Source organism: Rhincodon typus, chromosome 3 (assembly GCF_021869965.1).
Source record: "Rhincodon typus isolate 14 chromosome 3, sRhiTyp1.1, whole genome shotgun sequence".
NCBI lineage: Eukaryota > Metazoa > Chordata > Chondrichthyes > Orectolobiformes > Rhincodontidae > Rhincodon > Rhincodon typus.
This window is the reverse complement of record NC_063334.1, coordinates 73,696,221-73,718,910: the sequence shown is the minus strand read 5'-3', so window position 1 is coordinate 73,718,910 and position 22,690 is coordinate 73,696,221. Positions and strand designations below refer to the sequence as shown.

Sequence of the window (22,690 nt, the reverse complement as noted above, 5' to 3'; positions counted from 1 at the left end):
ATAACCTCACATTTTCCCACATTATATTCCATCTGGCAAGACTTTTGATCAATTTGACCTTCTTGTTATTCAGCAGAACAGATACTTGAAATATAATTTAAAATTAAATAATAAAAAGGATCTCACTAACATTAGAATTTTTACATCAAGTTGTTATTATTCAAGGTTGGAAATTATCATTTATGCTCCTACCCTAGACAGGTAAATATTCAAGCAAAAATATTTTAAATTAATATTTAACTAAGATTAGATCACAAGCAGCTGAGTATCACAGACTTTGAATGTATTGTCCCTAAGTTATGAGTTTGTTATTAAACTAATCATTTCAGTATCCAAGAAAGGTTTCTCCCAGGAGTATCTGTGGTTTTCCAAAACAGAGTAAGTTTACCATCAGTACAAATGAAAACATACCACAAACAACTTCAGCCCAAGCTTCTTTTTGAAATACTACCATTACAATAAATCTTTCAGACAAATTTACAGAAAATCAGCTCCCTTGAGCCGATGGAAATAATTTTCAAATGGGAAGCAATAAGAATTAAATTGGAGATGATGTTTAAATCCAAATAATTAGATAAATTTCAGTTAACCTCTGGGGAACCAGGATGAAGGACCATACTTTTGCAGTACTCTACTTTTACACCTGAGCCCCAATGATCAGGTCATCAGGGTAGGTTCAACCAAATCCTGTTTGCTTATCTGGAGGTAAATCTCACATGCACCATTGATGCTTTTGCCCCATTCTTGGTGAGCTGATTGCAGTCTGTAACTGCGATCAGTAACTAGCTACAAAGACATTATCCAACTTCAATCCCTTAATCGAAGGAGTAACAATGACTGATGGGACAATTCCCTAGAAAGTAGTAAGCCTGATTTTGCAGATTTAATTAGCTGCAAAAGGGCGCCAGCCATCGAAGTTTTGCAATAATTTGAGGTTTGGCAATCATTTTGAATTGGAAGAACATATTAACAATTATGGAGCAGTTGTTTCCTTCAATTTGGAGCTTTTAACATGGCTCAAGCAAAAAAATCATAAGATAAGGGAAGATACATAAACTACATTATGTCTGGAAAATTGATGTTAAAACCTCACTTCTTTCCATTAGCTTTTCAGTCATCATGACAGCTTGTGTCAAGATTCCAGCAAAAATGTCAACATTACCCATGTATCCTAAAAACTACCACTTCTTGGTGTCCTCTTATCCTTATCTATAATGTTTCAGCTTCATGTGCAGTCAATGCCAAAACTGCCTGTAAAAGATGCAGCTCTGACAAATCCCAGTATTCAGTTTAACTTTTATTTCTTTACTTGTTCCATTATACATTCCTTAAAGGTTCTTGAGTAGATTTGTAGCTCGGGTTGCGGATGCTGTGATTGGTTTGCTCATTGAGCTGGTTCATTTATTTGCAGGCATTTCATTACCCTGCTGGGTAACATCATTAGTGCAGCCTCCAATGAAGCGTTGTTGTGTTTTTCTGCTTGTTATTCAAATTCTGGGGTCCATTGGAGTTGATTACTTCACTTCCAGTTTTTCTTTGCAGTGGTGTGTATACAGGGTCTAATTCTACGTTTTTACCAATGGCCTTCTTGGTGGAGAACCAGGTCTCTAGAAAATCCTGTGCTTGTCTCTGTTCGGCCTGTCCTAGGATCCTGACATTGTCTCAATTGAACTGGTGATTCTCCTTGACGGTGTGTATGGAGACAAGTGAGTATTGGTTGTGTCTTTTTGTTGCTGGTTGGTGTTCATGTATTCTGGCAGCCAGTTTCCTTCCTTTCTGTCCAACGTAATGTTTGTCACAGTGCTTGCATGGAATCTTACATTGGTTCTGTCTATAGTGGGTAAGGGATCTTTGGTTCTTGTTAGCAGTTAGCACAGGGTTGATGTAGGATTGTGTGCTACTCTGATGCTCAATGGCTATAGGAGTCTTGTGGTCAGTTCAGATACAGCAACGTTGACAAGTGTGTCGGGGCATGCTGTATCTTCCTGTTGTTGTTTGTGTGACATGCATTGTCGGATCCAGCTGTTTGGGGATCCGTGGTCTCTAAATACTTGGCGGAGGTATTCTTCTTCATTTTGGCGTAGTTCAGGGTTGCTGCAGTGTGTTGTGGCTCTTTTGAACAGTGTATTTATGCAACTCCGTTTCTGGGTGAGGGGTGGTTATTTTTGAAATTTAGGACGTGATCCGCGTGCGTGGCCTTTCTGTGTACTTTGGTCAGAAATTCCTCGTTGGCCCTGCATTCTATGATCACGTCCAGGAATGGGAGCTGTTTGTTCTTTGCTTCTTTGGTGAATTTGATGTAGGTGAAAATGTTGTTTATAAGTTGGTGTGTTTCTTCTAGTTTAGACCGTTTGATGATGACGGAAGTGTCGTCCACGTATTGGATCCATAGTTTGGGTTAGATTTGTGGAAGGGCTTCCAAGTCTCTGCATCACTGCTTCTGCTATTAGTCCAGAGATAGGTGACCTCATAGGTGTCCTGTTGCCCTGAGGAAGGGTCACCGGACCCGAAACGTTAACTCTGATATTTTCTTCACAGATGCTGCCAGATCTGCTGAGCTTTTCCAGCAACTTCTGTTTTTGTTCCAGATTTACAGCATGTGCAGTTCTTTCAGTTTTTATTTGGGCCTTATGTCAGGTCTTGATGATCAGCAAACGCAGAGTCATGGAATGAGTCCTTACTGGGGCAAGATGACAAGGAAGCAAAAACTAAGCTCTTGGGACTGGAAAAATTGAATGAAAAAATGGAAACAAACAGAGAAATGAATAACGAGCAAGTGCATAATGAGATTCTGACGCTTTTAGACAAATTGTCAGCAATAACCACTGAAACACAAGTATTGCATCAATCTAAAATGAAAACAGATGCTGGAAATACTTAGGTAAGGCAGTAATTGTGGAGAGAGAAACAGAAACAGAGGTTAAAATTTCAGGAAATGTAAAGGATAAAGGTTTAGCTGGATGGCTGGGGCAGGGTCAAAGGCAAGGTCAATTTCTAAAGGGTAGAAAAGAGGAAAGATTGAATAACAGAAGACTTAGACAAACAAGTTCAAGGGGAACAGTGATGAAGAAAGAAAAAAGTAAAGAAACAAAAGATCTGCCTCCCATGCAACCAGTCTTAGTATTTAAAAATATTTTGCAGCATTTTTGCCATCTCTAGACTGATTCCATATTTTCCTAATGTTATGATTCCTGCTGGTAGTACTACTGGATAATTAGTAAGAAATCAGGCTTGACAGATTTTTTTTTGTTTAGTTAATGGCGAAATGCTGAAACATAATCAGTGAGTGGCAGACTTTCTTTAACAACAGAGCACAAGTTTATTACACAAATGAAGAAATAACCAAACCAACCTATAAATAAATACAAATTACAATGATCTCAAAACACACAGAAAGACAAAATTTCAACATGTTTCTCAACATGATCCATTACAGACTCAAGTCCAGAAAAATTAAACCCTATCTCAACTCTGTAGGGTTTTACTTAACTGCCCCCTGAAAATTTCCTTGCTGTGGTCAAATCTGCCAACATTAACTTTTCACAGGTCCGAGAGCCCAAACTTTCTCAGTTCTACTAACCCAGAGACTTCTAATTCTCCTGATTTGAAAGTGTCACAAACCAAACCTTTCTGCTGATTTATACTTTATTGTCACATGTACTCAAGTACAGAAGTATAGGAGTATAGTGAAAGGTGTACAATGTCGCCACACACAGCGCCATCTTAGGTACAAAAAAACTTAGCTACAAAGTAGTAAAAGAGAGAAACAAAGTTAAAATGTTAAGCATTACATCATAGTATAAGTAGAAAAATAAAGAAATAATGTAATAGTTAACATTAAAGTCTTTCTTAATATAAACTAGAAAAATAAAGAAATAGAGGTAAAAGTTCAATAGTCTTTCTTGAGTGCTTAGCCATAATGGGCCCCCAATCTCCTCTGCTTAGCTTGCTGTCTGGGAGAACTCAGCTGCCTGTTCTCGACGACACCGCCGCAGATATGGGGGGGTTTAGTATAGAAGGGCAAAATGTGTCGGCGCAGGCTTGGAGGGCCGAGGGGACTGTTTCTGTGCTGTAGTGTTCTTTGTTCTTTGACCTCGCTCACTGCTCGCTCTTCACGTGTTGGTCTTGACTCCAAACAACAAAGTCCATGCTCCAGATCCAACAATGCCACGATAACATCGCTGCTGTTGCTGCCGCTAAAGCTGCCACCTCTGATCTCCTCCGGCTGCCTCTGGAACAAGGTGGCTTGTTCCCTGAACTGCACTAAATCCTACTTCTCAGAGAGAAACCAAACTCACTTCTGAAGTTTCTAAAGTCTTCTGAATGCAATTTTAAAAAATGCTGCAACTTATATTCTTATAAACTGAAAACAGAGCTAAGAGCCTTACATGTTAATCCTACCTATTGTAAACATAAAAATATAAACATGCTTCCATTAACATCACAGCAGTCCATTGTCACCTGCTTTCTGACATTATGTTGCATTTAAATCATTGTTTTTGTTTTTGTTCAAAAGAAAACATTTCACAAAGTAACCAACACCCACCTGAAAATATTTAAAATCCAAATTCCAAAAATGATAGTTATAAATACATATTATACACTTTTCATCACAATACAAACATTTTCCCCTTTCAGTGTTTTGAAGGGACCACCTCTCCTTAATTCCCTAGTTCACACCTCAATCACCTGAAAGACAACTCTCCATCTGTGTAGCACGCTGCCATGTAAATGCAGGAGATGCAACACCTGTCCTCTTACCTCCTCTTTTCTTGTTATCTAAGGTCCCGAACACTCCTCAACGTCAAAGAGCAATTTATGTTTACTTCTTTAAATTTAGTCTACTGTATCCGCTGATCACAACTGGGGGAGACCAAATGTAGACCAATAGAGGGAGGACATTGAAATGTAGTAGTGGTAGGAGAAAGTACAATTAGGGGGATAGACACTGTTCTCTGCAGCTATGAGCTACAGTCCCGAAGGTTGTGTTGCTTGCCTGGTGCCAGAGTTAAGGACGTCTTCTTGGGACTGGAGAAGACGTTTGAGTGCAAGGGGAGGGATATAGTAGTCATTGTCCATGTTGGTACCAATAGCAGTGGTAGGACTAGAAAGGATGTTCTGCTGAAAGATTTTGAATAGTTAAGGACTAAATAAAAAAGCAGAACCACCAAGCTAATAATTTCTGGATTACTACCTGAGCCATGGGTAAATAAAGTTAAGGAGTTAAATGAGGGGTTTGCAAGATTGGGCTGGGTGGATGAATTTCACTTTTGGTAGCACTGGCACCAGTACTGATAATGAAGCCAACTGTTGTGCTGAGATCGGTTTCATTTGAATAGTAGTAGGACCAGTATTCTGGTGAATTGAATAAATTAAATTAATTAGATGGGGGAAGAGGTTTGGAAGAGGAGAAATGTACGATTACAAAGCAAGAGTATATGGAAGTGTAACAGGACAGCTATTTAGCTAATGATACCCAGCATAGGACAGGAAGGGATAGAGTATAAAAACATAGGAAGATAGCGTAAATATGGTGAAAAGGGCAAAAAAAATCGTAAAAAGACAAAATTAATGGCTCTTTACTTCAATGCATTTAGTATTCAGAACAAATTAAATGAATTAATGGCACCAGTACAATCACAGAGAGATGTGGGGACAAAGTCCTTGTGTGTATTTAAAGCAGAGACAGATTCTTGATCACTAGGGGAATCAAGTGTGATAGGACAAGGGCAGGATGTGGATGTGAAGGATGTCAGATCAGTAAATATCCTATTGAATGGAGGAGTTGGCTTGTGGGGCCAAATGGCCTACTCCTGTTCCTATTTCTTACGGTCTTATTTTATAGTTATTATGGAATCATGGATACAAAACGATCAAAGCTGGGAACCAAATATTCCGGGGTATAAGACTTTTCAAAAGTACAGGCAGGAAGGAAAGAATGTTGCGATTGTATTGTTGGTATTGGATAGAATAAATACAACAGCAAGAAATTATTTGGATCAGAAGATGTAGAATCCAGATAAGAAATAACAAGGGGAAAAAGACAATGAAAGGAATAGTCTACAGGCTCCCTAACAGTAGCTATATGATGGGACTGAGAATAAATCAGAAGATTGTAACAACATATTATGTATGCATTACAATAATCATGGGTGACTTTAATTTTCAGGTAGATTGGGATAATGAGACTGGCAGAGATAGCCATGAGGAAGAATTCAGAGAGTATATTCGGGACAGTTTCCTAGAATCGTACTGTGGATCCAACCAAGGATCAGTTTATTTTGGATTTGCTGATAATGTAATGAAGCAGTTTAGTAAATGATCTCACCAGTAAAAGATCCCTGAGGATACAGTGACCATAACGTTGTATAATTTAGCATTCAGTTTGACAGAAAGGAACGTGGGTTGGAAACAACTGTGCTAAACTTAAATCAGAGTACTTACAAAGGAAAAAGCATAGAGCTGGCTGGGTGGACCAGGACAGGAACTCAGCAGCAAAGGCAGGCACCATCTCTTCATCACTGGCCCCACTTCACCAGCAGGCCACCAGTGCCCATTTTCGCCCTGCAACCAGGAGCCACTGGCTCCACTGCTGCTGTCTCGCTGATAACCAGGAGACCCCATCTCAGGCCTACCACAACCAGGAGTCCCTGGCTGTGCTGCTAGGGTAGGCTGCTGACTCACCAGGAGTCCCACTTGGCCGCCCTCCTCCACGATGTCACTTTCTCCGCTGCCACTGACAGGAAGAAGATGTAGAAAAGAAAAAGTAAAAGAGAAAGAAAAAGAAAAAGAAGGAAGACAAGAAGGGTAAGGAAAGAAGGGAGGAAGCAGCCAATCTGGAGTGGATGGGCCCCAAATGCTGCCTACCTTGATGGTGCCACCTCCTTGCCTACCTTGCTGGAATACCCAACTGGGCAAAACCTTGTAATAAGATGGAATATAATGAGGAAAAATGTGAGTTTATGCACCTTGGCAGAAAGAATAGAGGATCTAAATATTATTTAAATGGAGAAAGACTGCAGAAATCTATAGAACAGAGGATATGAGAGTCCTCCCCCATGAATAATTAAAAGCTAACATCCAAGTTCAGCGGATAGGTAAAGCAAACGGAATACCGACCTTTATTTCAATGGGAATGGTGTATAAAAATAAGGACTTTTTGTGAAAATTATATAGGACACTAGTCAGATTGCAGCCTGGAATACTGTGAAAAGTAATAATATCTAAGAAACAACATACTGGCATTGTAGGCAGTCAAGAGAAGATTCACTCAGCTGATCCCGGGTTGGAGGGACTGTTTTACGAGGAAATGTTGAGTATATTAGGCTTGTATTCATTAGAATTTCAAAGAATGAGAGGAGGCCTTTATTGAAGCATATAAGACTCTTAGTGGACTGGTCAGGGTAGATGCAGAAAGTTTGTTTCCTTTTGTGGGAGAGTCTAGGATCACAGGGCATAATCTCAGAATAAAGGGTGACAAATTTAAAACAGGAGGAATTTAAGTAGGAATTTCTTCTCTCACAGGGTAGTGAATCTGTAAAACCTTTTACTGCATGCAGATGGATAGTGAGGCTGGGTCATTAAGTATATGCAAGGCCAAGGCAGACAACTTTTTAATCAGTAAGGAAATCAAGGGTTATATGTTAAAAGCATGATCATGGAGTTGAGGATTATCAGATCAGGCATAATCTCACAGAATGTCAGAGCAGAGTGGATGGGCTGAATGACCTACTTATTCTTATATTTTATGGTTTTCCAAGTGATCTCCTTGCCAAAAACTTCTATTCAGTTTTCAAGCATGACCCCGAGCTTCTATGATGGCCTGTCATTTTAATTCTCCACCTTGCTCTCAACACTAACATTTCTGTTATTAGTCTGTAGCACTGATCCACTGAAACTCTCTGTAGGCAAAAAGGAAGGTCATCTTTCGATCAAGTGCTTTTCCGCCTTCTAGGCGGAAAACAGTCTAGCAAGTTGACCATGTACTTTAAACACGTTTTTGCTTCCTTTGCACGATTCAGTTTTTATCTAATTTTCGTTGTCAGACAGCAGTACGCCAGCGCGAGATGTATATTTCTTTATTTTCCAGTCCCATCACAATTTTCATTGCCCTGTAAGACTGACTCTCTGTCACTCAATCTCCCCTGGCCCCCACCGCCATCACAACTCTCCTTTTGTCTCTCCCACTCCGGCACAAAACGTATTACACCTCTACTGCAGCTCTGATGAAATGTCATCGAACTGAATGGTTAACTCAGTTTCACTTTGTATTCAGTACTCTCCTGGGTATTTCCACTTTGTTCTATTTTTATTTCAGATGTCCTGCGTATGCAGTATTCTGCTTTTCGAGCGCACCAACCTCATTGTTTCCCTCTGCATATCACCAGATCCTCCAAAGTCACTTTGAAGTAGTAACAATACCTTTTTAACAGTAGACAAGAAGCAGTCACAAAACGCTGTTGAGAGAGAATCTCACGAGCCGTTTACCTACAAAACAAATCAATTTGATATCAGTCAGCGCTAAAATGCCTCTACTCAAAATAACACAACTTATAAGAATCCAGACGAAACTCTACCCGGTACCACCACCATCACCCGGTACAAGAACCATCAATGTGTACAGGCACCATCACCGGATGCAGGAACCAATCACCGGGCGCCTGCACTGGGTACCACCAACATCAACCCATTCTGCCACCATCACAGATTACCAAATTCAGATGGCCTTGTTCCTGTGAATATCATTCACACACTTCTCGGTACTAGAAACCAAACTGCAAACGTCCGCTCATCATCATTCACCGTTTATTCACTTCCCTGAACGTTCCATCGCATTGCTCGAGCCGTTCCCGGTATGTGTTAGATTGACGACTCTCACATTCAATCAGAAGCGGTCATTCAGTCGTCTGGTAACGTCATGCGGAAAGGCACCAATGGACACACGACAGAGGCGGGGCTTGAACTCGCCATCGGCCTCGCCCCGGTGGGTGGTACCACGTGACGCCTGCGCCACGAGACGTACACGAATAAGGCGGAGACAAGGTCGGTCTACAATAAGGCCGGGTCTTAGTGGCGTCATGACAATCGAGCTCAGCGCGTGTTGATTGGCCAACAGGCGGTCGGATGGTTTGGACCAGTGTCAGCTGAGGTCGCGGTAATGTGAGGGCTGCGAATTTTTTAGAGGGTGGTGGTCTTAACTGCATCTCGCCTACTATTAAAAAGGTATTGTTACTAGTTCAAAGTGACTTTCGAGGATCTGGTGACATGTAGAGGGGAACAATCAGGTTTCTGAGTATTATTTGCCCCGATGTTCCTTAAAAGGGTTTTTTTTTGAACGTTGACAATTGACGATATTTTCAGTATTTCTTCATAGAATTGCTAGAGTTTTACGGCATGTAACGAGGCCCTATAGCTCGTTTTTTTTAAGCCTACCTACGTAGCCAAGTCCCATTCTGTAGAAGAGACAGAACGCTGGACTGACCAATCCCCACCCTAACTCCCCACCTACACTCGCCTTTACTGGCTCCATCCCCGCCTCCTTGACCTGTCCGTCTCCTCTCCCACCTATCTGCTCCTTTTTATCCATTTCCATCCCTCCCCCCTCCTGTTCTGCCATTCAATATGATCACATAACGGACACATTAGTGATAATTTTCCAGCATTCTATAGAATTGGGAAGATTCTCCTTGTCCACTCTACTGGTCACATCCTCCCAAAATTCCAGAAGATTTGTCAAGCATGAATTCCCTTTAGTGAATCTGTGCTGACTTGGACCGATTCTGTCACTGCTTTCCAAGTACTTCCTTAATAATTGACTCCAGTGTTTTCCACACCGCCAATGTCAGACTAACCAGCCTATAATTCCCCATTTTCTCTCCCTGTCCTTTTTTAGAAAGTGGGGTTACGTTAGCTACCCTCCAGTCCATTAGATCTCTTCCTAATTCTAGAATGCTGGAAAATTATCACTAATACATCCGCTATTTCTAGGGCCACTTCACAAAGTACTCTGGGATGCAGAGCATCAGGCCCTAGGAACTTACAAACCTACAGCTTGTAACCTCTGTCCTTCGCTCAAGATCATATTGGACGGAATCAAAGAGCTGAATGGCCTCGTATTCCTCCCACTTTCTACATTTCCATGAATACTTCTAACTAATTACTTATTGGAACTGGCAGTTCTAAGATAGCATTTTTAGCAAAGGTAGCATTCTCACTTTGGTTAATGAGAAATCTGGTGTGTAATTAAAGGATGTCAGTACGTGAAAATCAGCAAATCATGTATTACACCAGACGTTAACAGGACATTGTTATGGAACTGCCTTTTTTTTTAATTCATTCATAGAACATGGGTGCCATTAGGAAAGCCTGCATTTATTGCCCATTCCTAATTCCCCTCAAAAATTTGGTGTAACCCATTTGGTGGAGGTCATACAATGCTAACTTGTAGGATTAACAGTAGGTCAGTCAGCTCCTCAAGCCTGCTCTGCCATTCAATAAAATCTCATTATCTCTCATTCCTTACTGTACCCTGATGACCTTTCACACCATTGCTTATCAAAAATCTATCCACATCTGCCTTTTCTTTTTTTTAAAAAAAAAAAAAAAATGTTCAGGCCTACTTCCACCACATTTTGGAGAAGAAAAACTTTAAAGACTCATATCTAAAAATTTGCCCTCATTTCTCTCTACATTGATAACCCTTTTTAAACAGTGAGTTCAAATACTAAGTTCCCCCACAAGTGGAAACAGTTTTCCTCCACCAGCCATGTGAAAAGTCCTGGGTATTTTACACAATTTTATCTCTTATGAATTCCAGCAAATATGTGCCTAACTTGTCTCACCTTTCCTCATAAGGCAACATACCTATTTCAGGTATTAGTCTGGTAGACCTTTCCTGAACCGCTTCCAACACATTTACATCCTTCCTTAAATAATGAGACCAAACTGTAACAGAACTCCAGTTGTAGTTGCACCAATGCCCTATGTAAATTAGATGACAGCTATCAAACCCACGACCACTACCACCTAGAAGGACAAGAACAGCAAATACATGTGAACACCGCAACCTGAAAGTTCCCTCCAGCCACTCACCATCCTGACTTGGAAATATATTGCTGTTCCTTCAGTATTACTGGGCCAAAATCCTGGAACTCTCTACCTAACGGTGTTGTAAGTGTAGGTATCTAGGAGCTTAACAATTTCTCACCATTTGGATAATATGCCTTTTTTATTATTCCTGCAGAAATTGGCATTTAAATGGCTGGTCCAGTTATAGGTTTTTGTCAATAGCAACCTTCGGGCTGTTGATAGTGGGGGATTCAGCAATAGCAATGCTGTTGAATGTCAAGGAGAGATGACTAGATTTTTCTCTTGTTGGAGTTGTTCATTTCTTGTGACTTGTTTGGCCTGAATGTCACTTGCTATTGCAGCTAAAGCCTAAATGTTATCCAGGTCCCCTTGTATATGGGCGTGGACTGCTTGAACTGTGGAATTGTAAGTGGAACTGAACATTGTGCAGTCATCAGCAAACATCTCCACTTCTGATATAAGATGGACGAAAAGTCATCGATGCAGCAGCTGAAGATAGTTGGAGTAGTACTCTGCCCTGAGAAATATTATCAATGAAATCCTGGGTTAAGATGAAGTTATTCTTAACTAACATCTGAATTTGAAATTTTTTTTGTCCATGTTCGGACCAAGACTGTATTGACGTCTGGAGCTAAGTAGTCCTGGCAGATCACAAACTGAACAAAACAACATACAAAATAGGAGCAGGAGAAGACTAAGTCATCAAGATTGCTGTGCCATTCAATATGATCTTTTTTTTTTGATTCAACCGCATTTAGCATGATGGCAGTGTCCTATGACACAATGCAAGGTGTCTGAAGTCTCAGAACAAATCTAGCAGCTCAAACTTAGACACCCATGAGGTACGGTGGGCCATCAACAGCATCAGAATTATATTTGACTATCACCTGTTAACTCATGACCTACCATATATGCCACTCTGCCGTTAACCTCAAGCCAGGGAATCAAATAAAAGCAAAATGCTGAAAAACTGAAATTAAAAAAACAGAAAATGCTGGAGAGTGTCCGTAGGTCTGGCAGCATCTGTGGAGAGAGAAGTAATGCTAATACTTTGGGCCCAATTACTATTCTTTGGAGCCATTCAGTTCTGAAGAAGAGTCCTATCGGACTCAAAGCATTAACTCTGTTTTTCTCTCTCCACACATTCTTCAAGACTTGCTCCGTTGCTTCAGGATTTTCTGTTTTTAGGCCAGGGAATCAACCTGGTTCAATTCAGATGTAAGGGAGTTTTGCCAAGTGCAGCATCGGACACACTTAAAATGAAGCACCAATGGAGTATAGCTGCAACACAAGAAAACATTCAAGAAAGCTGCAGAAGCGGCATGTGACAGAGTTAACCAGCTACACAACAAAGTGGAAACTTGCTCCTCCAGTGCTATAGTTTGATGTCCCCCTGTCTATCTCACGTGTTCAGCTCCTCACCTTGACTCTAATGGAATTGGAAGTACCTAGTCTATTGGAACAAAGTATCAGGTCGTGTTCTCTCTGCTGCAGTGTCCAAAGCTCAGAATCCAGCTTATCATGAAGCTGATGTTCCCCAAGCTGGAAACTCTTTCTAGAAATGTGATTACTATAGATCACTAATGTGCCCACCAGCACCAGCTGCAACGTATCTCCTGCCAGGTGTCTTAACTGTACCTGGAACAAATAGGAAAGGTTTGGAGGGATATGGGCCAGGAGCAGGCAGGTGGGGCTAGCTTAGTTTGGGATTATGTTCGGCATGGACTAGTAGGACCAAAAGGTCTGTTTTCCGTGCTGTATGACTATGATTTGTGTAGGAAAGTGGCTACTTCAGGAGTATATCCACAGAAATGCAGCTGAGTGTTGATTGGGGCCCATTCAGTTGCTCATATTGGCTGAAATCTAGCATCTGTGATCAGAAGGTAACGAGTATAGATCACTCACATGACACTTCTAGTTGAAAGTAATTGCTAAATCTTCAGTTGCATGTTTTACAGTCACCTGCTGGATTCCCCCATCTTTGAAGTTGGGATTTGTTTTTTGGAGCCTTCTACTCTTGTTGGTGGTTTAATCTACCACCACCATTCATGACTGCAATATTTTGGTTGACTTTGCTGCTTCTATTTAACTTGTGTTGTTCTGTGTTGCAGCTTCACAAGATTGCATAAAATTTAGATGCCATATCTAATGGTGTTTGTAGCATATTGTTCTACATTCATAATTGAAACAGCATTGATTTCCTCCTAGATAAAGGGGATAATGATAGAATGAAGGATGTGGAGGGTGGTTTAATATAATTCTGGTGCTACTAATAACCTACAGCAGCAAATGGATAGCACAGCGGGGCAGGGGATGGTGGGGAGGTGGGTGGTAGTACAACATGATGAAAGATGTCATCAATATGAACTCAAGATACTATCTCCACGAGAATTCTGAAGTGAACCCTCCTATCAATACAATCATGGACAGATGCATCTGCAGTATCCATGAAGGTGTTGCTGGCTGGGCCAACTTGAATTTTCCATCCCTAATTGTCCAGCAGGCAGTTAAGAGTAAGACATATATATTTGTGTGTCTGGAGTCACATATAGGCCAGACCAGGTTAGAAAGAAAATCTGTCATTCTTAAGGACATTAATGAACTAAATGGACCTTTCATGCCAATCGACAGTAGTTACATGGTCATCATTGGGCAATCACTTTTTTTTTCAACTTTCAGATGTTTCTTTCATTGAATTCAAATTTCATTAGCTGCCATTGGTGGGATTCAAACCCATGTCCCCAGAATATTATCCTGAGATTCTAAATTGAGTCTAGTGACATTACTGAACTACACCACCTAATTGCAAGCCTGGTGTAGCCTGTCCTTTGTAGGTCAACTAAGCTGTTACTGTAACTATTAAGCCATTCTAGATGATGAACATTCAAATCACCCAGTCAGAGCACAGTCTGTGCCCCTGCTACCCTCAGTGTGCTTGGAAGCACACTATCAACAAAAAATTCGAATATTGCCTACTGCCCTCATTTGGCAGAATTCAACAGGAAATTTCTTCACCTATGATTGTCCCCATGCTATATGACTTGGTGGGAATCAAATTTCAGGGGGCTAAGAGAAGTCAGCTTTGAATCCTACCAAGTAACATTCTTGCTATGAAGGAAATTGATATTTTAACTAATGTTGAGTATTCCCAGAGCAATTGCACACAACTGTATATTATTGTGCCATCATATCTATGGGATCTGTCCAGCCAGTGGGACAAGGCATACTCGGGAATGGTGACAAAGATTGGATCTAGGACATGGTTGTAGGTTACCATTCCATTAGTATGACATCACTGCTATTGTTCCCAATTTTTCCATAATTCCCCAGATGTTAGAGATAAGGACTTCACAGGCCATCAGGAAGGGTTATGCCTTTGTGCTTAATGCCTAGGTCATTTCTGAGAAGTCTGTTCCATTTTATTTTTAAGGACTTTTGCATAACAATTTGATACAACTGAGTGGCTTACTAGACTTTTAAGTGTCAACTTTATTGTTATGTATTGGCCAGACCGGATAAATAGACCAGTAAAATTGATCCAGTTGTTTCATGGTCACCATTTCTGATAATATCATCGTATTCCTACTTTATTTGATCAGTTGAATTTAAATTTCCCAACTGCTATCATATCATGGGGCTGGAGTACTGTGTACAGTTCTGGTCGCCCTGCTATAGGAAAGATATTGTTAAATTGGAGAGGGAGTTTTTTTTTTTCACTGGAGTGTGAGGTTGAGGGGTGACCTTAGAGGTTTATAAAATCATGAGAGGCATAAATAAGGTGAATAGCAAAGATCTTTTCCTTAAGGTTGAGGAGTTAAAAATTCGAGGTTATAATTTTAAGGTGAGAGGAGACAGACTTAAAAGGGATCTGAGAGGCAACTTTTTCACGCAGAGGGTGGTTCATATGTGGAATGAACTGCCAGAGGAAGTAGATGCAGGTACAGTTACAGCATTTAAAAGACACTTGTATGTGTAGATGAATAGGAAAGGTTTAGAGGAATATGGACCAAACACAGGCAAATGGGACTAGTTTAGTTTGGGAAACTTAGTCAGCTTGGACAAGTTGAACCATGCTGTATGACTCTGATTCTAATCTAGTAACAGAACCACTATGCTACTGTTCTTATCTTTGCAGATTCATAATTTTGGACCAATCCAATTTATCAGAAAGGGAAAGTATATTGAATACAGTTACCGTAAGAATTGACATGGTGTGGTAACTTCATTTATGTTCTTTTTATATAAATCTAGTCAGGAAAATAAATTACTGTTAAATATCTATGTTAAGAACACAGCATTATCATGTATTATTTCAAACTGAATCAGTTATGCCTTATGTTGAAAGTGATGACCATAAAATAAGACTTGCTAAATGTTTTGCTGTGAAGACTGCTGTGAATCAAGTTTATAACTGTTGTACAAAATTTGCTTTGATATTATATCATTTTCTTGATGGAACTATGCATTTCCATTTCAAGTAACTATCCACTTCTTAATTAAAATGTACTATATTCATTTCTAGCTTAAGATCAATAGAAAAGTTCGCTAATGGTAAGCTCCACCTCCTAAGGTCAGGTTAAACAACAAAATTGAAATATATAACAAGTAGACATGTTTGAAAATAGAACGGCATCCTAAAGTTTGTAATGAAAATAGTGTCCTGTCATGTCTTTCAATGGATTATCAATGTGTTGTAAGTTTAAGTCCATGTGGTGTATGTACAGTGGTATATGGATATAAAATAACCCAATCACAAATGGACTAAACCCCTTTATGTGTAACGAAGTCATGTACTTTAAAACTGAAGCAAATGTTATGAGGCTAAGAGAAGTAACCATTGAATCCTGCCAAGTATAAGTCTTGCTGTGAAGGAAAGTTTATATTTTGGTTTTGGTAGCAGGGGACAGAAAAATAATGAAGTGCCTGCTGTGATCTGTACTAACGTGAAACTTCTGGCAGAGTTATTCAAGGACATATTCTTGTGAGAATTTTCTTAACCTATTTTTCATATGGAAACTTTAAGACAATGGATTAGAAGGGAAGTAGTAGGAGTAGTGATGGGAATGGGGAGAGTAGTAGAAAACAGGAGTCAGAATGGGAACAAGAGGCAGGCGTGTGGGTGTATGTGGCATAGTGGTGGTGTCACTGGACTAGTAATCCAGCAGCCTTGGCTAATGCTCTGTATTCAAATCTAACCATGGAGGCTTGTGGGATTTGAATTCAGTTAGTAAATCTGCAATATAAAGCACGTCTCAATAATAATCCTATGAGACTATTAAGTGATTCTCATTAAAAACCCATCTGCTCCACTTTATTTACCTAATGTAATGTTGCAATTCTGTCATTCTTACATGATCTAGCCCACATATAACTCCAAATCTGTAGCAATGTGATTAATTCTTAGTAGTTTTCTGGACTAGTGCAGAAGACAGTTGAGAAATAATGTAGAAGAGCTGAGAAGACAAACAGCAACATGAAGGCAATAGAGACTGGAAGGAATGAGATCCCCAACTTGTCTCTCACAATGTATTAGGAATCTACCAATACCTGTGTGTTCAAAAGGAACAAGACTCAGCCAACCACTCATGATCAAAGAATACTTTAGAAATTTGTAATATCAAATCACAATAGTATGAAGTAATCAATGGAATGCTAATGAGATGTAAAGCACACATTTGGCAAGAACTGTATGCTGTTCAATTTAATTCATGCCTGAATCAATAAAGCTTTAACCTCAACTCCTTCCTGATCAAACAAATTCTGTATTTTTCTCACAGGACCGCTCTTCCATTTTTGAACTGAGTGATGTTTTTTAAATTGGATTTTCTGTTGAGTAAGACAAAAATAATTAAAATGTCCTGTTCTCTCCATAGCTAGATCTTTGAAAGAAAGTACTTGCAGCTATTTTAATTTCTTTTAATTAAAATACACATTCTATTTTTTCCATTAATTACCAGAAAAAAATGCAGTACTCATCATGGTACCCTGTGCACTTGTAATTGTGAAAAAAAAACTGAAATACTTAAAGTTAGACAGACATCATCCAATTATGTATGAACTTCTCCATACTGAGAACTGTATGCCTGAACATCCTCAACTTTTAAATCTTACTCAGAATTTCTAAGTTGCAGAATTGTACAACTCACCAGCAACAAGTTTCAGCAACTGGGGGGACAGATTTTACCAACCTTGTCACACAAATTTCCCCCTTTTATTTCAACGACTCTATGCATAGAAACTATACACACAGATTGAAAGGATAAGAATTTTAAAATTGATATGTTGCTTTGTCAAGAGCTAGTGTCCATGCAAATCAGTGAGAACAGCAGTGATGGGTGAACAAATCTTGCTATGAGTTGGCACACAGGCTGTTGAGTTTTGGATGACCAAGTTTGTGCAAGGTTGAATACGGAGGCTGATTAGGAGAGTTTTGGAAGTAAAAATCAAAAAAGTGCTAAAGACATAATTATAGTTTTCAGAACTGAGGCAAAATCACAGTCAGATGATCTTTCAAAGAGGCAATTTTAGTGATGAGGTGAATGTGGTCAGCATCTCATCAGTATGATACGAAGATTGTGAACAACCTTGTTCAGCTGCAGATACATACTGGGGTAGAAATGAAATTGATGACTGAGGACCAGTTTATGGTGGTACCTGGTGGTGACCACCTTTCCTATTTTGAAGTTGCAGCAAATTTTTGCTCATCCGCTACTGGATGTCAGATAAGCAGTCCAAAAATTTGGAGAAGTGGTGACGTAGAGCTCAGAGTCCATTAATCAATCCTTAGAAATGCCTGAAGTAATATTGGGAGCAGAAAACAAAGCGGTTTCAGGAATTCTTTGGCTATGACTGTGTAGGTAAGGATGGAACAAAGAGTGCTGTCCCATGCAGTTAAAAGATGGTGGAAGGAGAGTGTTAACCTTGTCAAAGGCTGCAAATAGTTTCAAGACCATAAAGTGGGATTGTTTCCTTCTTTACAGTCGCATTGTATTTCATGTGTGACAAAAGCCATGTCAGTACTGTATCAAGCCAGAAACTAGATGGAGAGTTTCATACATGGCGTTCTCGGAAGTTTGCAAGTATGGGGGATTCACCTATGTTGGTTGAAGTTAGGTTTAAAGGAGATGAAGAAATTACTTGACGAGCATGGGCTATTGACAGCATCAATGAACATTGGAGCATAAAAAGGAAGTCAGGCAGTCTGTAGTTTAGTAGAAATAGAGTTAAGAGAACAAGAGATGGATCTCATGGAAAAGATACACTCAGAAGGCAGAAACAAGAGAGAAAAACTTCAGAGCTAGAGCAGGAGGATACCAGAAAAAGATTTGACCTGGTGGGATAGGGGAAGAGAGAGTAGCAGCAGAGGCAACTGAATGGATGCCGCAATCTGTAACAAAGCAGACTATGAACTTCATGATGAAGCATTTGAGAAAACGATACTAGTTTGATCCTGGGGGAAAAAAACTGCAGTTTGTTCAGAAAGGAGCACGAGGGGAGGCAATGGCTGGTGGTATTTTCACTGGACTGTTAATCCAGAGACCCAGATAATGTTCTGAGGCCCCGGGTTCGAACCCCACCACGGCAGATGGTGGAATTTGAATTCAGTAAATATCTGGAATTACGAGTCTAATGATGACTATGAATCCATTGTCGACTGTTGAAAAAACCCATCTGATTCACTAATGTCCTTTAGGGAAGGAAACTGCCATCCTTACCTGGTCTGGCCTATGTGTGACTCCAGACCCAGAACAATGTGGTTGACTCTTAACTGCCCTTTAGGCAATTAGGGATGGGCAATTAATGCTGCCTAGCCAGCGACACCCTCATCCCATGAATGAATAAGGAAAAGAAGAGAGCTGGTAGTGCTTTATGTGGTCCAGCAAAGCCTAACAATGAATGGATAAACCGTGTGTCCATCATATCCATTCAAGTCCATATCCCTTGGTTTTAAGGGAGTAGAGTTGAGGGTCTAACTGGGGAAAACAGCCAGGGTGAATGAAGATAATAGTTTGAATGAAATTTAGGGCATTGAAGGTGCATTTGAGTGAGGTTGAACAGTTTTAGTAGTGATAGTAATATCATAGTGAATGGAGGGCCATAGGCTAAAATTTGGGATTTTGAAAGAGCATTTGGCGTAAGTGAATTTGGAGAGAGTAGTTTTTCCAGGGGTGGTTACAAAGGGAGAAAGGGCTGAGAGGAAGAAAGATGATGTGGGGGGGGAAAAAGCATTACAGGGAAGTTTCAGAAATTATCTGCAATTTTTGTTAGTAGTGAGACCATGGGAATGACCAAGCTAAGGGGATGGCAATGAATATGGATTTGGGAGGCTTTTTTTTTTATTAATTGGGGGGGAGATTAGGACAGGATAGAAGGTGTGAACTCTGGCAAGACAGTGTGAAGATGGAAGTTGAACTCACTGAAGCTGAAAAGTTGCAAAGTGCAGGGAGAAAAGCTATTAAGACATTTCGATGAGAAAATATTTATGGTATTTGGGTGGTAGTAGAGAGTGAGACTTTTAAATGAGAAGCAACAGGTGTGGAACAACATAAGGTGTTTTGGGGTGGGGGGCGGTGAGCACTAGAGAAGTAAGGGATACATCAAATTTGGGGATAAAGGCTAGACCATTAACATAACTATCTTCACAGTATTTGTCAAGGAAAACAGAGCCAAGAGAAGAAACTTCATTTTGAAGGCAGCTATCGGCACCTATTTGCCAGATTAATGCACAATGTGCACCTCGATGGCAAAGACCTTCAAACAAGTAAAGAATTTCTGGAGAACAGTGAACGTTGACTTACATTGAGCCAGAGGACTCTCGGCATGTGTGGCCTGCCCCTGAGGTTATCCAACTAAACCTCCAGGGCCAACAGGCTCCACTATGTAGCAGCACCTCCTATCCCATCTGTGGAACTGTGAAGCTCAGTGCATCGCAGTGGGAGGGAGAGGAAGAGAAAAGTCTACTAATGCCACTTGGGAGCAATAGCTGGAAAACACACGCACATAGTTTATTCAGCATACAATGTGATATACATAGTTTGTGTTGTAAGCAATGTTTTAAAACTGAACTTTCAACATGACAATGTTATATCAATCACTGTTACATTTCATAAACCCTTGCATTTCTCTGTTAATGTAGTTGTGCCTTATCTGTTTTGCCTGTAGATGCCTTGATGCATACTGTGGTGTCTCTCCTTGCCTGCTAACAAGGTTCAATAGTTGGGGTGTACAATAAACACCAGATCTATCATATGGAGGCAGGGGCAGCGATGTGTGTTCATGGCATCAGCTTACTCTGACACCTAAGGATCCCCCTTCAATATTGACTGCTGTTCAGCTGGTTGTGTGCACGGGACTGTATATCTGACAAGGAGAGTTACCCACTTTTTGCTTCCCTCCCATTTTGAATAGGAGTATATATAAGGAGGCCAAAGTCAATGATAGCTTTTTAGGACGGGGATAACATTCTGTATCATTTTTGTGAGGACTCCCAGACATCCATAAATAGCAACACTGAAAAGTTTTTTTTTTTTTTTTTTTACCATTTAGAAAGAACTGCCTTTCTTTTCCATATATACCTGCTGCAAATTTGTTGCACAGCCTTTTTGCATCTACCTTGTAGACAACTGTCCTATTTGGCTTTCTCCTTCATCTAAGCAGTTAATATAGATTGTGGATACCTGGGGCTCTGTTACTGATCCTTGCAGTGCTATGCTAGTTCCAGCCTGTCAACTTTAAAATGTCCCATTTATTCCTACTGTCTTTTTTTAAATCCATTAATCAACCCTTTATCTCTGCTAACCCATTACCACCAAACCCTTGGGCCCATGTCTTCTTATGTAATACAATGGGCAATAGGATACACATCACAAAAGACCTCACCAAATGAGATCCTTTCAAAAGTGCTGAGCCAGTACCCACTGTAATAAAATAAACAAAATAAAAACAATCAATGCAAAAAATTAAACTTTATTTCTTCCAGTAACAGAATTGTGAATAATAATATACAATTAGTCATTATTAAGTAGATGGAATGTGTAGAATGAATCAGTCATTTTGCATTCCTCATCTCTGCTAGAATAAGGATGTTCTGAAGTTATGTCACAGTTACAGCAGTGGATTTTTTAATTCACTCTCATCTCAGTGATTTATCTAGAAATTTAATAATCACATCAGATGATGTTAGTGGCTGAGTCTTGGCATTTTTATTGTTAGCAGCTCCTTCAGCTTGCTGGACCTGTTGAGGTTTTGTATCAGCTACAATGGCCAATATTTGATCATCTGTCATTGTCTCATTTGCAGTTTCTTGGACATTAGTATTCAGGCATGCACTGAGGCCATCAGAATCTAGTCCAGCTCCAAGTACAGATCTGGCAGTAGTTCGATGTTGCACATTGAACATATAATGGTCAACAGCTCTCTTCTCGCTTTCAAGTGTTATTTTTTTTCAATGAAGACTACAAAATTATCCTTGACATTACTGTTGGTTTCCACCCTGAATGTAGCACCCTCCACCAAGAGTTGTGATACAGTTGATTATCACCTCTTACAAAACAAAATAACTAAATTTACTGAATGATCATCCAATGAAGAAATTAGCAATGACATTCCACTTTTTGGATGTTTTATTTTGATGTGTATGGATACCAATATGCATTAAACATGAATTAAACAGGGAAGTGGTACTTCAAACAAAAATATAAATTTCACTTTAAATAGTTAATGCACAAAGATGTCTCTTGCACAACCATAAGATTTCTTCTTCAGCATGTATGACTTTATGTAGTTACACAGTTCCTTATTCATACAGGATAGGTCAGGAGTCTGATCCAACATCAGCAATCGCTTCTGAGTTACAAGGGTAGGATTGTTATCAGTTCAGTCCCTTCTGGTAATCTCCAGATTATTACCTGATTTATGAGGTAAATAGCACAAGATCAATAAGATTAAAGAGGTAAATGTGTGGCTCAAAGATCAGCGTGAGAAAAATGGGTTTGAATTCATGGAATATTGGCACCAGTTCTGGGGAAGGAGGGAGCTCTTCTGATGGGTCATGCTCCACTTGAATCATGCTGGGACCAGAGTCCTGGCAAATCATTTAACTAGGACTGTAGATATGCTTTAACTAAATAGGGTAGTTGTGACCAACAGTCTTGGCTTGCATGATGTAGAGTCCATTTGGACAGAGGTAAAACACAGTGGGGGAAAGAAGTAGTAGGATTGATAGGATTCGTGTACATACCCCAACTAGTAGCCACTCTGTGGGAAAGAATATAAATGAATAAATAGTAGGAGAATTTAACAAGAATAGAGCTATAACTAGGGATGGCTTTAATTTCCATGTTGGTTAGGTTAATTAAATTCATAGTGCATTAGATTCTTACAGCAATACATCATGGAGCCAACCAGGGAGCAGGCTGTTTTGGATCTGGTAATGGGTAATGATCTCTGAGTAAAAGATCCCCCCAGGAAGTGGTGATCACAACATGATAGAACATAATACTCAGCTCAAGAATGAGAAACTTGCGTCAGAAATAACTGTTTAACTTAAATAAAGGCAATTACAATGAAACTGTTAGTATAAAGTACTAAAATACACTGGACA

General features: G+C 39.9%; 1 protein-coding gene and 1 long non-coding RNA gene across 9 annotated transcripts in view; one reads left to right on the top strand and one right to left on the bottom strand.

The window, feature by feature from the left end:
* stard4 (StAR-related lipid transfer (START) domain containing 4) overlaps nt 1–22,690 on the bottom strand; it is a 58,547-nt gene that overhangs the window by 29,461 nt on the left and 6,396 nt on the right. For 2 of the 4 annotated variants that reach the window (XM_048619655.1, XM_048619662.1), the window contains exon 2: nt 8,422–8,487. The gene's annotated coding sequence lies outside the window, so the exon portion shown is untranslated. Of the gene's footprint in view, nt 1–8,421; nt 8,488–8,711; nt 8,864–22,690 lie in introns of those variants that run through there. The other 2 variants (XM_020529349.2, XM_048619649.1) reach the window with 2 other exon arrangements.
* LOC125487668 overlaps nt 9,032–22,690 on the top strand; it is an 89,635-nt gene continuing 75,976 nt past the window's right edge. For all 5 annotated transcript variants that reach the window (XR_007266025.1, XR_007266023.1, XR_007266020.1 and 2 more), the window contains exons 1-2: nt 9,032–9,222; nt 15,224–15,299. This is a non-coding gene — a long non-coding RNA (uncharacterized LOC125487668). The remainder of the gene's footprint in view (nt 9,223–15,223; nt 15,300–22,690) is intronic.